Source organism: Tamandua tetradactyla, chromosome 6, assembly GCF_023851605.1.
Source record: "Tamandua tetradactyla isolate mTamTet1 chromosome 6, mTamTet1.pri, whole genome shotgun sequence".
NCBI lineage: Eukaryota > Metazoa > Chordata > Mammalia > Pilosa > Myrmecophagidae > Tamandua > Tamandua tetradactyla.
The window spans coordinates 60619151-60631345 of NC_135332.1; the positions used below are offsets into that span (position 1 = coordinate 60619151).

General features: G+C 44.0%; 1 long non-coding RNA gene across 2 annotated transcripts; it reads right to left on the reverse strand.

Annotated features, from left to right (window-relative positions):
• Positions 1-6406: 6406 nt before the first annotated feature.
• LOC143686077 (uncharacterized) lies at positions 6407-9989 on the reverse strand. 2 transcript variants are annotated; one of them, XR_013176878.1, is made up of 4 exons: positions 9802-9989; positions 9627-9684; positions 9349-9495; positions 6407-7190 (listed from the first exon to the last, which is right to left on the reverse strand). It is a non-coding gene; the product is annotated as an uncharacterized LOC143686077 (long non-coding RNA). The 2 variants fall into 2 exon arrangements; XR_013176879.1 differs by lacking the exon at positions 6407-7190 and adding an exon at positions 8697-8904.
• Positions 9990-12195: the final 2206 nt, after the last annotated feature.

Below are 12195 nucleotides of genomic sequence, written 5' to 3' on the forward strand. Positions count from 1 at the left end.
CACCTTAAGTACATGGAACTTTGTATAGGACATGAGATTTTGTTGGTTTTTCCAGGTGATGCCCTGATGAATCCCAGAGTGATTTGATCAGTGAGTGGAAAAGTATTTGCAAAGTCCCCTTCGGGGAATGGTGAGAACGGGGGAAAACTCAACTTCCCCAAGTTGAATTCTTGATATTCTCACAAGCAGTGTGGACAACCAAAGCTATAGGCTGAGCCCCTAGTCTTGGGGTTTGTTCATATGAAACTTAACCCCACAGGGGATAGGTCAAGCCTACTTGAAATTAAGCCTAAGAGTCACCCCCAAGAGAACCTCTTTTGTTGCTCAGATGTGGCCTCTCTCTCCAGCCAACACAGCAAGCCTACTCACCGCCCTCCCCCTGTCTACGTGGGACATGACTACCAGGGGTGTGCATCTTCCTGGCAGCGTGGGACAGAAATCCCAGAATGAGCTAAGAGTCAGCATCAAGGCATTGAGAAAAACTCTAGAATGAGCTGAGAGCCAGCATCAAGGGATTGAGAAAACCTTCTCAACCAAAAGGGGGAAGAGTGAAATGAGACGAAGTGTCAATGGCTGAGAGATTCCAAACAGAGTCGAGAGGTCATCCTGGAGGTTATTCTTACGCATTAAGTAGATATCACCTTGTTATCCAAGATGTAATGGAGAGGCTGGAGGGAAATGACTGAACATGTAGAGCTGTGTTCCAGTAGCCATGTTTCTTGATGATGATTGTATAATGATAAAGCTTTCACAATGTGACTGTGTGATTGTGAAAACCTTGTGTCTGATGCTTCTTTTATCTACCTTGTCAACAGATGAGAGGAACATATGGAATAAAAATAAATAATAGGGGGAACAAATGTTAAAATAAATTTAGTTTAAAATGCTAGCGATCAATGAAAGGGATCAGTAAGGGGTATGACCTGTAAAATTTTTTTTTTCTGTTTGTTATATTTTTCTTATGTCTTTTTATTTCTTTTTCTGAATTGATGCTAATGTTCTTGGAAATGATCATGATGATGAATATGCAACTATGTGATGATATTGTGAATTACTAAGTGTATGTGTTGGGAATGTGTGGAGAGCCGCCTCCCGGGTCTGGCCTAGTGGACACGCTGCGGCCTGCTCTAGAGTTCCCCCCCGCCCATCGAGTGAGTCAAGATGGCGCCCGCATCCTGTTTCCGCGTATGACGCACGCGCCCACCAACCCTATCTTCCAATCACCTCTGTATACGTGGCACTAACCTATTGGGTTTGGGCACAGTATATAAGAGGTTACCCGGACAGGGTGGGTGGAGACGACCCATAGGGAGCCGTACCTGACGGCCGCATAGAGGTTGTTCCCCCGCGGGGTATTCTGTCCCGCGCGGAATTTGTAACAGAGCTTGCAAGCTTAGCTCCAGTAAAGGTCTGTGCTCACAACTGCAGCGTGTCTCGAACCCGTGTCTGTCACTTGAGTCGGTTTGTCTGCGTCTGTCTCTCTCTCCCTCCTGTTCCCTCCGCCGGCCGGGGACCAGAAGCTGAGCGAGACGGCGCCGGACAGTGTCTCCATTGATGAGTGTGCTCCCGTGGGCCTGAGTGGCCCACTACATGTTTTGGTGCTTTGGGGAGTCTGGACTAGGCTTGCTAGGCACCAACCAGAATGCCACCTCATATAGAGACCGGAGAGCCCGTGAGCTGGAAACCACGTGACTCTCCCTGCAGTGCTTCGCCTCGCAACTGGGTTATGAGGGGGGGCAGGAGAGCGGCAACCAGAATCGAGAGTGTCGCTAGGTGTCTCTGTGCAATGGCTGGAGTCTAGTCTGGCCAGGACTGCGACTTCGCCTAAGAGATCAGCCTACGACCAAAATTATGACTGCTGGTGCCGCCTTTTATACCCGGGACACAGCCATGGGCCTTGCAGCGGGTCTTGCTTTCGAGCGTCCCGCCCTGAGTGGCCGGGATGGGTCATACGGTGAAATGGGGGACTGGGCAGCAGGGCGGTCGTTGTCAGGAGCACCAGGGGCGAGTGACATAGCCAACATGGTAGTAACACGCAATTGCTGCTGTGTCTGGAACAAGCGTTCTAACAAGCATTTAACAGTGACTAATCCCACTAATAGTCCCACCGCTACAAGAATCCAAGTAGTCAAATTGGGCCAAGAGAACCAAGAGGTGACTCGGTTCCACAGACTTTGTACAGTCTCGCCCAGTTTGGAAAGGTCGAAGGCAACGGGGGTTAACTTGATCTTCCCAAGCACTTTAAGGTCTGATTCCACCTGTTGGGAGAGTGGGGGGTATTAAAACTGGTCCCCCCTTCTAAACAGTCGAAGGGTGACCGGCGTTTTCGTTGCCATCTCGTCAGTCGCCGCCGTCATCAGCAGAGTTGGAGGCCTGATCTGATGGTTCAGGTTGAAGGCTTGTTGGTTTTTTGGGCAACAGCTCCGTGGCCTCCTCGGGCGATGTCACGGTTCTCACCAGTCTTTCCGGAACCCACACTGGTTGACGTCCTGGCTCCTGGGGAAAAACACAAACAGAGCCTCTGGCCCAGCTGAGCACTGGGTCAGGGCCTTGCCATTGTCCTGACAGGACATCCTTCCAACGGACTAGACCTCTATGTGGAGGACTCGGAGTAGTGTGCTGAAGAGCAGGTGTCATTCCTAGTGAATTTTCATTTAAAAAATTATATGTAAATAAGGCTACAGACAGTTGAGCCTTCGGGGACAGGCCGTGGCCTATTCCCCCTTTCTGTTTTTTGAGCAAGTCTTTAAGAGACCTGTGTGCTCTTTCAATGATTCCTTGTCCTTGAGGGTTGTAAGGGATGCCATGTTTTAATTGTACTTCCATATTATCACAAAATTTTTGGAAGGTTCTACTGGTGTAAGCAGGTCCATTATCTGTCTTTAATATTTTTGGCTTACCCCACGCTGCCCAAGCGGCAAGGCAGTGTGCAATGACTTGGTGGACTTTTTCTCCTGTCTCAGCAGAGGCAAATAATATCTGAGAACATGTGTCTACTGACACATGCAGGTATTTAATTTTACCATACTCTGAATGATGAGTGACATCCATTTGCCAAATGTCTCCTGGGATCCTTGCTTCCTTTTTCCACTCCAAAACCATATAACCCTCCCTAAACCAGTAAAATATAGATGGAAAGAAGGAGAGGTTGCTAGGCTAAGGTGGAGGCCTTGAGCTTGGAGAGACGAACGAGAGCGGGAGGAGACAGCCACCCGCCCTCTGTCAAGGTGGTTTTGCCTGCAGTTTTTATTATGCATCGATTTTCTTATCCATCTTCTTTAGAGCCTCTTAGATCTTCAGGCTGCGGCTGTTTCTCCAAATTGTCATTCACTCCAAGCTCTCTAGCTCCTTGCAGGAATGTTTGTGTTTCTTGTAATTTTTAAAATTAATAATAATAAAAAAAATCCCCTGATACTTTATCAAACTTCAGGGACACCCAAATATACCTACCCATAGGTATGCCTATCTTCTAGAGGACCTCTTTTGTTGCTCAGATGTGGCCTCAGTCTCTCTAAGCCCAACTCTGCAAGTGAAATCATTGCCCTCCCTCTATGTGGGACATGACAGCCAGGGGCAAAAGTCTCCCTGGCGATGTGGGAGAGGATTCCCAGGGATTAATTCAGCCCTGGGATTGTGGGATCAACAATTCCATCCTGACCAAAAGGGGGAAAAGAAGTGCAGCTAATAAAGTGGCAAAGAGAATTCAAATAGAGTCGAGAGGCTACTCTGGAGGTTGCTCTTACGCAAGCTTCGGGTAGACCTTGCTACCTATCATAACATGCCAACCCCCAACCAGGACCATTCCAGCCAATCCTAAAGAATACCAAGGGCAATATATAAGCTTCCACAAAGGTTCCATCACTACGGTAACTTTCCAGAAACCCACAACGTCCAGATGGGTCCCTGGTCCAGATAAGTCCTGAAACCTAGTCCAGCCTCTCCAGAACATCAGATAGTTCCATCTCCCTATCCCATATTAGTGACAGACCCTCCAAACATGAAAAAGTTAGAAGAGCCATAGCCCAAACACCCTTAAAGAGAGGGATAGAAAGATCAAAAGCGATGGTGGAGTTACACAGAGAAGATAGGATTTAACAAATGAGTATGATTGCTGAATCATTAAATTGATATCTCTTTTAGTCTCCAATATCTGAGAGCAACGAGAAGTAAAAACCTAAAATCGTGTAATTGTAATCCATGTCAAACTCTGAAATATGTTCTACAATTAATTGTGGTGCTGTGCTTTGAAATTTGTTGCTTTTTTGTATATATGTTATTTTTCACACACACACAAAAGTCGACTGTGGTGATAAAGAAATATCTAAGCCTTCTAAACTCCTATATTCTGAAGCTGCCAGAAGGAGAAATCTGAGAGGATCATATGGTAGCCCATGACAAACTCTGGGATCTTTCCTGTAACCACTTGTTGAAGAGTGCTTTGAAAACTATTGCTTTTTTATTTCTCCGCTTTGTATTTATGTTATACTATACAATAAAAAAGTAAAAGAAAAAAAACAACTCTTTCTTATCTCCCCCCAACCCCTGGTAACCTCAAATCCACTTTTTGGGGGTGTTAGTTTGCTGTTCTTTCTCTGGTTCTTCTGAGTGAACAGTTAATTGCTCTTTTTTCTTTTTTAATATAGGCACTTAAGGCAATGAATTTCCCTCTCAGCACTGCCTTTGCTGCATCCCATAAATTTGCCTCGAGATATTTACCAATTTATCTTGTAATTTCTTTCTTGACCCACTGGTTGTTTCAGACTGTGTTGTTTAGTCTCCATATAGTTGTGTGTTTTCTGGCCCTCTACCTGTTATTGATTTACAACTTCATTCTGTAATGATTCGAGAAAGTGTATTGTATAATTTCAATCTATTTAAATTTATTGAGACTTGCTTTGTCAAACACATGCTCTTAATCTTAATCCACGTCCCTGTGGGTGTGAACCCATTGCAAATAGGACCTTTCGAGGATACTATTTTGGGTCAAGATGTTGTGGGGTTTTTTGCATTTTTTTTTTTGTTAAGATGTTGTGGAATGAAGTGGGGAGTCCTTAATTTGGATTACTGGAGGCCTTCTAAAGAGAAAATCACAGGGAGAAGCAGGGAGTCAGCAGTTACCTGGAAGCGAAAGGAGAGGACTTTGCATGTATGGGAAAGCTGGGGAACCACAAGGATTGCATACAGCAGGCATCAGAATGCAACGGTCTTGGACAAAGCAAGCCTTGCTGATCTCTAGATTTTGGACTTCACCTAGATGCAAAACCATAAACCGTGAACCCTGGCTTAACAAATGCCTGCTGTTAAGACCAAAACCAGTTGGTGGTACTTGTGATAGCAGTTCTGATGAACAAAGACACTATCTAAACCACAAGGCAGGGAAGTTAGGGGCACTCTTAGAAAGGAGGAAGAGGGGAATGAATGATAGGGAGGCATCCTCTCCAGGGAATCTGTCTTAATTGCATGACCCCATAACTGAGTGGAAAAGAGGGGCACACCCAACTCAATATCTGGCAGAGAGAGTGAGCTGGCTCATTCTTCTCTTCTTACGTGGTAGTCGAACTTTTTAGCTGGGTGCATGGCTGCTCAACTCAAGAGCGTATTTCCCAGCGTCTCTTGCAGCTAACTGTGGCCATGTGACTAAGTTATGGTTCATGAGGGAGCAGAAAGGTTATGTTCAGCTTTGGGGCCGAGCTTTAGGGAAGGCGCATGCCCTCCCCTTCCCTTTCTCGCTGCCCGGAGGTGGACCTGTTGGACTATGTGGTGAAGACAAACCCTGGAGATGGTGGAGCAATGTCATCACTTGAGTCTGGGTCCCTGGATGAGCTTGAGGAACAGGAGCACTGTTCCAGACACGGGCCACCGGCTTATGGTTTTGTGAGAACGAAGTAGACTTCTGTGCTATTTGAGACATTGTTAATTTGGGGTCTCTGTTAGAAGCAGCCCAAGTTACAACCTAAATAATACACGGAGGCCAGCCATAAACTGTACCAAAAGCTGAGTACCTGGGGTGGTAGATTTCCTTTCACTTTTGATAGAAACTAAGAAAAATGGAAAACTTCCTGTTATTTCTGGACTTGAAGTTTTTGGTAACAAAGAGGCTGTGAGAGTCAATCATTCCTTCCTTAAACATTTAACTGTATTTCCTCAATTCTAAGTCACGCATTTTCTTTTAAATGTTTTTTATTGTGAAATATATATACAAAGAAAAGAAAGAGAAAGCAATGATTTCAAAGTACACTTTAACAAGTGGTTTCAGAACAGATCCCAGAGTTTGTTATGGGTTACCATTTCACTATTTCGGATTTTTCCTTCTAGCTGTTCCAAAACACTGGAAGCTAGGAGGAATATCAGTATAGTGATTCAGTAGTCATACTCATTTGTTAAATACTATTTTCTCTGTGGTAATTCCTCCTTCTCCTTTGACCCATCTCTCAATCTATAGGGATCTTTAGGCAAAGTCCATTCCGTAAATCATGCACTTTTGCACATTTTAGTGTCTCTGAGATTAGGATACGTTGCACGGTGAGGTTTTACAAACATGATCCATATGGCCTGAATTTGTGAGAACTTGGTCATTACTGTTTATATTGGTATCACTTCAGCCCAGTTAAGCATCCTGTTAGTGCGATGTTCCTTATTAAATGCCTGTTTAAAATGTCTTCAGAAAGATTACACTGTAGCTTAAGGTTGAAACCAAAGGCTTATTATGTATTTAGAAAGGCAAGAAAACAAATCGAAGGGCAAAATTCTGCATCTGATAAAAAAGAAAATGTTAGCATCAAAACTTGCAGAAAGTTAGGCCTAAGGGCCACCCCCAGAGAACCTCTCTTGTTGCTTAGATGTGGCCTTTCTCTCTCAGTCAACATGACAAGCAAACTCACTGCTCTCCCCCTGGCTACATGGGACATGACTCTCAGGGGTGTGGATCTTCCTGGCAACGTGGGTGTTCTAGTTTGCTAGCTGCTGGAATGCAATATACAAGAAATGGAATGGCTTTTTAAAAGAGGGATTTAATAAGTTGCTAATTTACAGTTCTAAGGCCAAGAAAATGTCCCAAATTAAAGCAAGACTATAAAAATGTCCAATCTAAGGCATCCAGGGAAAGATATGTTGATTCAAGAAGGCCGATGAAGTTCAGGTCTCTCCAGTGGAAAGGCACATGGTGAACACGGTCAGGGTTTCTCTCTCATCTGGAAAGGCATATGACAAACACGGTGTCATCTGCTAGCTTTCTCTCCTGGCTTCCTGGTTCATGAAGCTCCCCAGGAGGCATTTCCCTTCTTCATCTCCAAAAGTCATTGGCTGGTGGACTCTCTGCTTCTCGTGGCTATGTCATTCTCTGCTCTCTCAGAAATCTCTCATTTTCCAAAATGTTTCCTCTTTTATAGGACTCCAGTAAACCAATCAAGACCCACCCAAATGGTTGGAGACATATCTCCCCCAATCTAGCTTAACAACCACTCTTGATTGGGTTCCATCTCCAGGGAGATGATCTAATTACAGATTCAAACATACAGTATTGAATAGGGATTATTCTGCCTTTACGAAATGAGATTTTGATTAAAACGTGGCTTTTCTAGGGTACATACATCCTTTCAAATCAGCACAGTGGGACAGAAATCTTAGAATGAGCTGGTACTCAGCATCAAGGGATTGAGAAAATCTTCTTGACCAAAAGGGGAAAGAGAGAAATGAGACAAAATAAAGCATCAATGGCTGAGAGATTTCAAACAGAGTAGAGAGGTTATCCTGCAGGTTATTCTTATGCCTTATATAGATATCACCTTATTAGTTTAAGTATGTTGGAGAGGCTGGAGGGAAGTGCCTGAAAATGTAGAGCTGTGTTCTAGTAGCCATGTTTCTTGAAGATGATTGTGTAATGATATAGCTTTCGCAATGTGACTGTGTGATTGTGAAAACCTTGTGTCCGATGCTCCTTTTATCTACGGTGTGGACAGATGAGTAAAACATATGGATTAAAAATAAATAAATATTCGGGGGAACAAATGTTAAAATAAATTTAGTAGATTGAAATGCTAGTGATCAATGAAAAGGATTAGAAAGGGGTATAGAAAAAATAGGGGAAACAAAGGCTAAAACATATTGGGTAGATGGAAATACTAGTAGTAAATGAGAGGGAGGGGTAAGGGGTACGGTATGTATTAATTTTTTCTTTTTTCTTTTTATTTATTTTTCTGAATTGATGCAAATGTTCTAAGAAATGATCATGGTGATGAATATACAACTATGTGGTAGGAAAAAAAAACTTGCAGAAAGTGCCAGCAGTTTGGAAGAAAATCTTGGAGACACTAGTGGAACACTCTTTAAAGAAATGTTGCATCCGCAATACTCTCGACGGCATGGAAGACAATATCGTGTGGGAAAACATAGATAGCTTGATTAGAAAGGAGTTCAGAAGAGAGAGTCTGAAGAAACTTTGGGAATATTTTAGCCCGTTTATTTGACTTATCTTTTATGTTTTACATGTGCGCTGGCTTGATAAAAGAAAAAAGGTCTCAAGAAGCTTTTCATTATTCTGGATTGAGGTTTTGTACATAGCAGAGTAGCTCCCTTACAATGATCTATTGAAAATCAGTCCTCGACACAAGCATTTGTAACAAAAGAGCAAACATAAAATAGTAAACACACAAACACACACACACACACCAGAAATATTTTTTAAAAATTAAAAAGAGCTTTTCATTTTAAGTGTTAAAGAAGCATCATGTTGCAGTTCAACTGGCAGCATTTTTTTCTCTTTTAGCGGTTCAAAAAATAATGTCTCTGTTACAATTCAAAGTGCCTTAGATTCTATGAAATTCAGTGGTGAGCACTCTCTCTCTGTAGAGGCCCAGTTCTGAACCTGGTGGATACAGCACTAAACTTGACAGACAAGGCCCCTGCCTGTGGTTTGGGGAGACAGACGGTAAAGCAGAAATCAGTGATCATGCTCCCTGATATGAAGGAAGTAAACAGGGTGACATGCAGGAGGGTGACTGGGTGGCAGCTGCCCCAGACTCAGTGGTCAGGGAGCCAGAACCACACTCAGGTCTGAGCAAGAGGACCCCCTACCCAGGCTCTGTGCTTCAATTTCCCAGCTTCTCAGACTTCAGCTTGCAAACAAGTCTCCTGCAGATCTTGTTAAAATGCAGGTTCCTATTCTCGGGAGTTCTGGGTGGGTCCAGTCATTTTGCATCTCTAACAAGCTCCCAGGGGGGTGCTGATGCCACTTTCTCCACTTGGGATTGCAAGGGTGCAGGGGGGCCCTGCATGTCACAGATACCCAAATGCGAAACCTCACCCTACCCCCCTTTTGGTCTTGTGGGAAAGTTTTTGAGACTTCAGTACCTGCCCAAGCAGAGGGGAATGATGAAATACATCAGCTGAACCGGCTGTGGGGCTGAGCCTGCAGGCATGTGCCTTGATGGGTCTCATCAGAAGTCCAGGCCCACAGCTGCTATGTCCACCTGCACCAGCAGGCCTGGGCTATGGCAACTGTGCAGGGAAGGGTTTGACTCCTTTAGCCCCTGCTTGTGGAGGCAATCTCAGGGGAGCAGCCTCAGGATGCAAGTGAGGGCCAGACCTTGGCCATAGCTTGGTTTATACGTTTAAATTTTTAGACTGACCGTGTCTGGGCCTCCACTGGGGCTACTGTCCTGGGCTTGACTAGTATCAGCTATGGACCTGCAAAATAATAATAACAAGATGAAAGAAGCCAGGCTCCGTTCTGAGATTTCACATATATTAACTCCCATAATTTTCATCACAAAGCCTATGAGGAATCAGAAGTATCATCATCACCTGCATTTTGCAGCTGAGTATAGCGGGAGAGTCAGGATTCAGAGCCAGGCAGGCTGGCTCTTGCTGGTACTGCCGAGCCCCTCTGCTCCGGGGAGCCATTCTGAGGAAGCCGGGCAGGACGGCAGTGAGCTGGAGGAAGGGCACGCCCTGGGTTGAGGGGAGAAAGCACTTGCATTAAGGAACCAAAAGGAGGCCAGCATGATTTGAGTGGGCAACAGGGGACGGAGGAGGTCAGAAAGGCAGAAGCTGAGTCATGTAGGGCCTTGTGAGGCACTTAGAGGCCACTGGAGGGTTTTAAGCAGGGGAGTGACATGATTTTAATATTTTTTTTTCAGCTTTTTTTTTCCTCTGTGTTTTGGTTATTTTTGAAAAGACCGTTTTGCGGGGAGAAATTCAACTTCCCCAAGTTGAATTCTTGTTATTCTCACAAGCAGTGTGGACAACCAAAGCTATAGGCTGAGCCCCCAGTCTTGGGGTTTGTTCATATGAAACTTAACCCCACAAAGGATAAGTCAGGTCTACTTAAAATTTAGCCCTAAGAGTCACCCCCAAGAGAGCCTCTTTTGTTTCTCAGATGTGGCCTCTCTCTCCAGCCAACGCAACGAGCAGTCTCACCACCCTCCCCCTCTCTATGTGGGACATGACTCCCAGGGGTGTGGACCTTCCTGGCAACTTGGGACAGAAATCCCAGAATGAGCTGAGACTCGGCATCAAGGGATTGAGAAAAACCCTAGAATGAGCTGACACTCAGCATCAAGAGATTGCGAAAACCTTCTCGACCAAAAGGGGGAAGAGTGAAATGAGACAAAGTGTCAATGGCTGAGAGATTGCAAGCAGAGTCCAGAGGTTATCTTGGAGGTTATTTTTACACATTAAGTAGATATCACCTTGTTACTCAAGATGTAATGGAGAGGCTGGAGGGAACTGCCTGAAAATGTAGAGCTGTGTTCCAGTAGCCACGTTTCTTGAGGATGATTGAATAATGATATAGCTTTCACAATGTGACTGTGTGATTGTGAAAACCTTGTGTCTGATGCTCCTTTTATCTACCATGTCAACAGACGAGTAGAACATATGGAATAAAAATAAGGAATAGGGGGAACAAATGTTAAAATAAATTTAGTTTGAAATGCTAGTGATAAATGAAAGTGAGGGGTAAGGGGTATGTTATGTATAATCTTTTTTTTTCTGTTATCATTTTATTTCTTTTTCGGTTGTCTTTTTATTTCTTTTTCTGAATTGATGCAAATGTTCTAAGAAATGATGAATATGCAACTATGTGATGATATTGAGAATTACTGATTATATATGTAGAACAGAATGATACATTAATGTTTTTGCTTGTTTGTTCTTAATTTTTTAAATTAATAAATAGATTTTTTTAAAAAGACCTTTTGGGGGGATGTCCAGAGAATGGATTGTAGACAGGCAAGAGAGGACGCACCTGCAGGGAGAGCAGGTGGTTAGAAGGCTAGCCCCGGGGTCCAGGAGAAATGATAGAGGTGGCATATGGAGAGAACCAGATTGGGGATGGAGTGAATGGAGAAGAAGCCACCAGTTGGACAGGGGTTTTGTTTGTTAAAGTGGGGAAGTCAAAACCGTGGAAGCGAAGGGTCTGAGGGCGACCCAGGGGTAGCAGTGATGCTATTAGAGGACCCCGTGAACTGTCACTGAGGACATTTTGTAGTATAAACTGAGGTGGGGGTGAGGTCGTGAGCGGTGTCAACAGGCGAGGCCAGGGCAGGGCATCAGCTCCTGAGAAGTCAGGTTCCATGAAGAACTGATGGAGTCTTTTAAAGGAGAAAATGATGATTTGGAAATGGATGGGGATGATGGTGTCGCGACACTGTGAACGTAATTAACAGCACTGAAATGTATATCTGAATGTGGTTAAAAGGGGAAGTGTTTTCTTGTATATATAGTAATACGGTACAATTTTTTAAAAAATCCATGAAACTGCACTATACAAACAGTGAATCCTAAGTTAAACCATGGGCAATAGTTAATAACACAATCATAAAAATGTGCTTTCACCAATTGTAACAAAGGTACCACACCATTGCAAGGTGTTAATAATAGGGCGGTATATGGGAATCCTGTATTTTTATGTACGATTTTTCTGTAGACCCACAATTTCCCTAGTAAAAATTTAAAAAAATAAAAAGGAAAACAGTCCTCAGATGGTAAAGAGTGTTTGCATTCAGAATTTCCAGGAGAAATCCTTCAAATATAACCACTCTGCATGTCTCTCCTCTTCCCTTCCATGCTGAGACCTGGGGCCAGAGTTCACTGACCCCCCCCCCCCCACCCCGGCCCCATCCACTCTATGTTTGCGGTGAGTCGACACTGAGATGCCAGAAAAAAAAAAAGGCATTTGGCTGTAACATGCACATG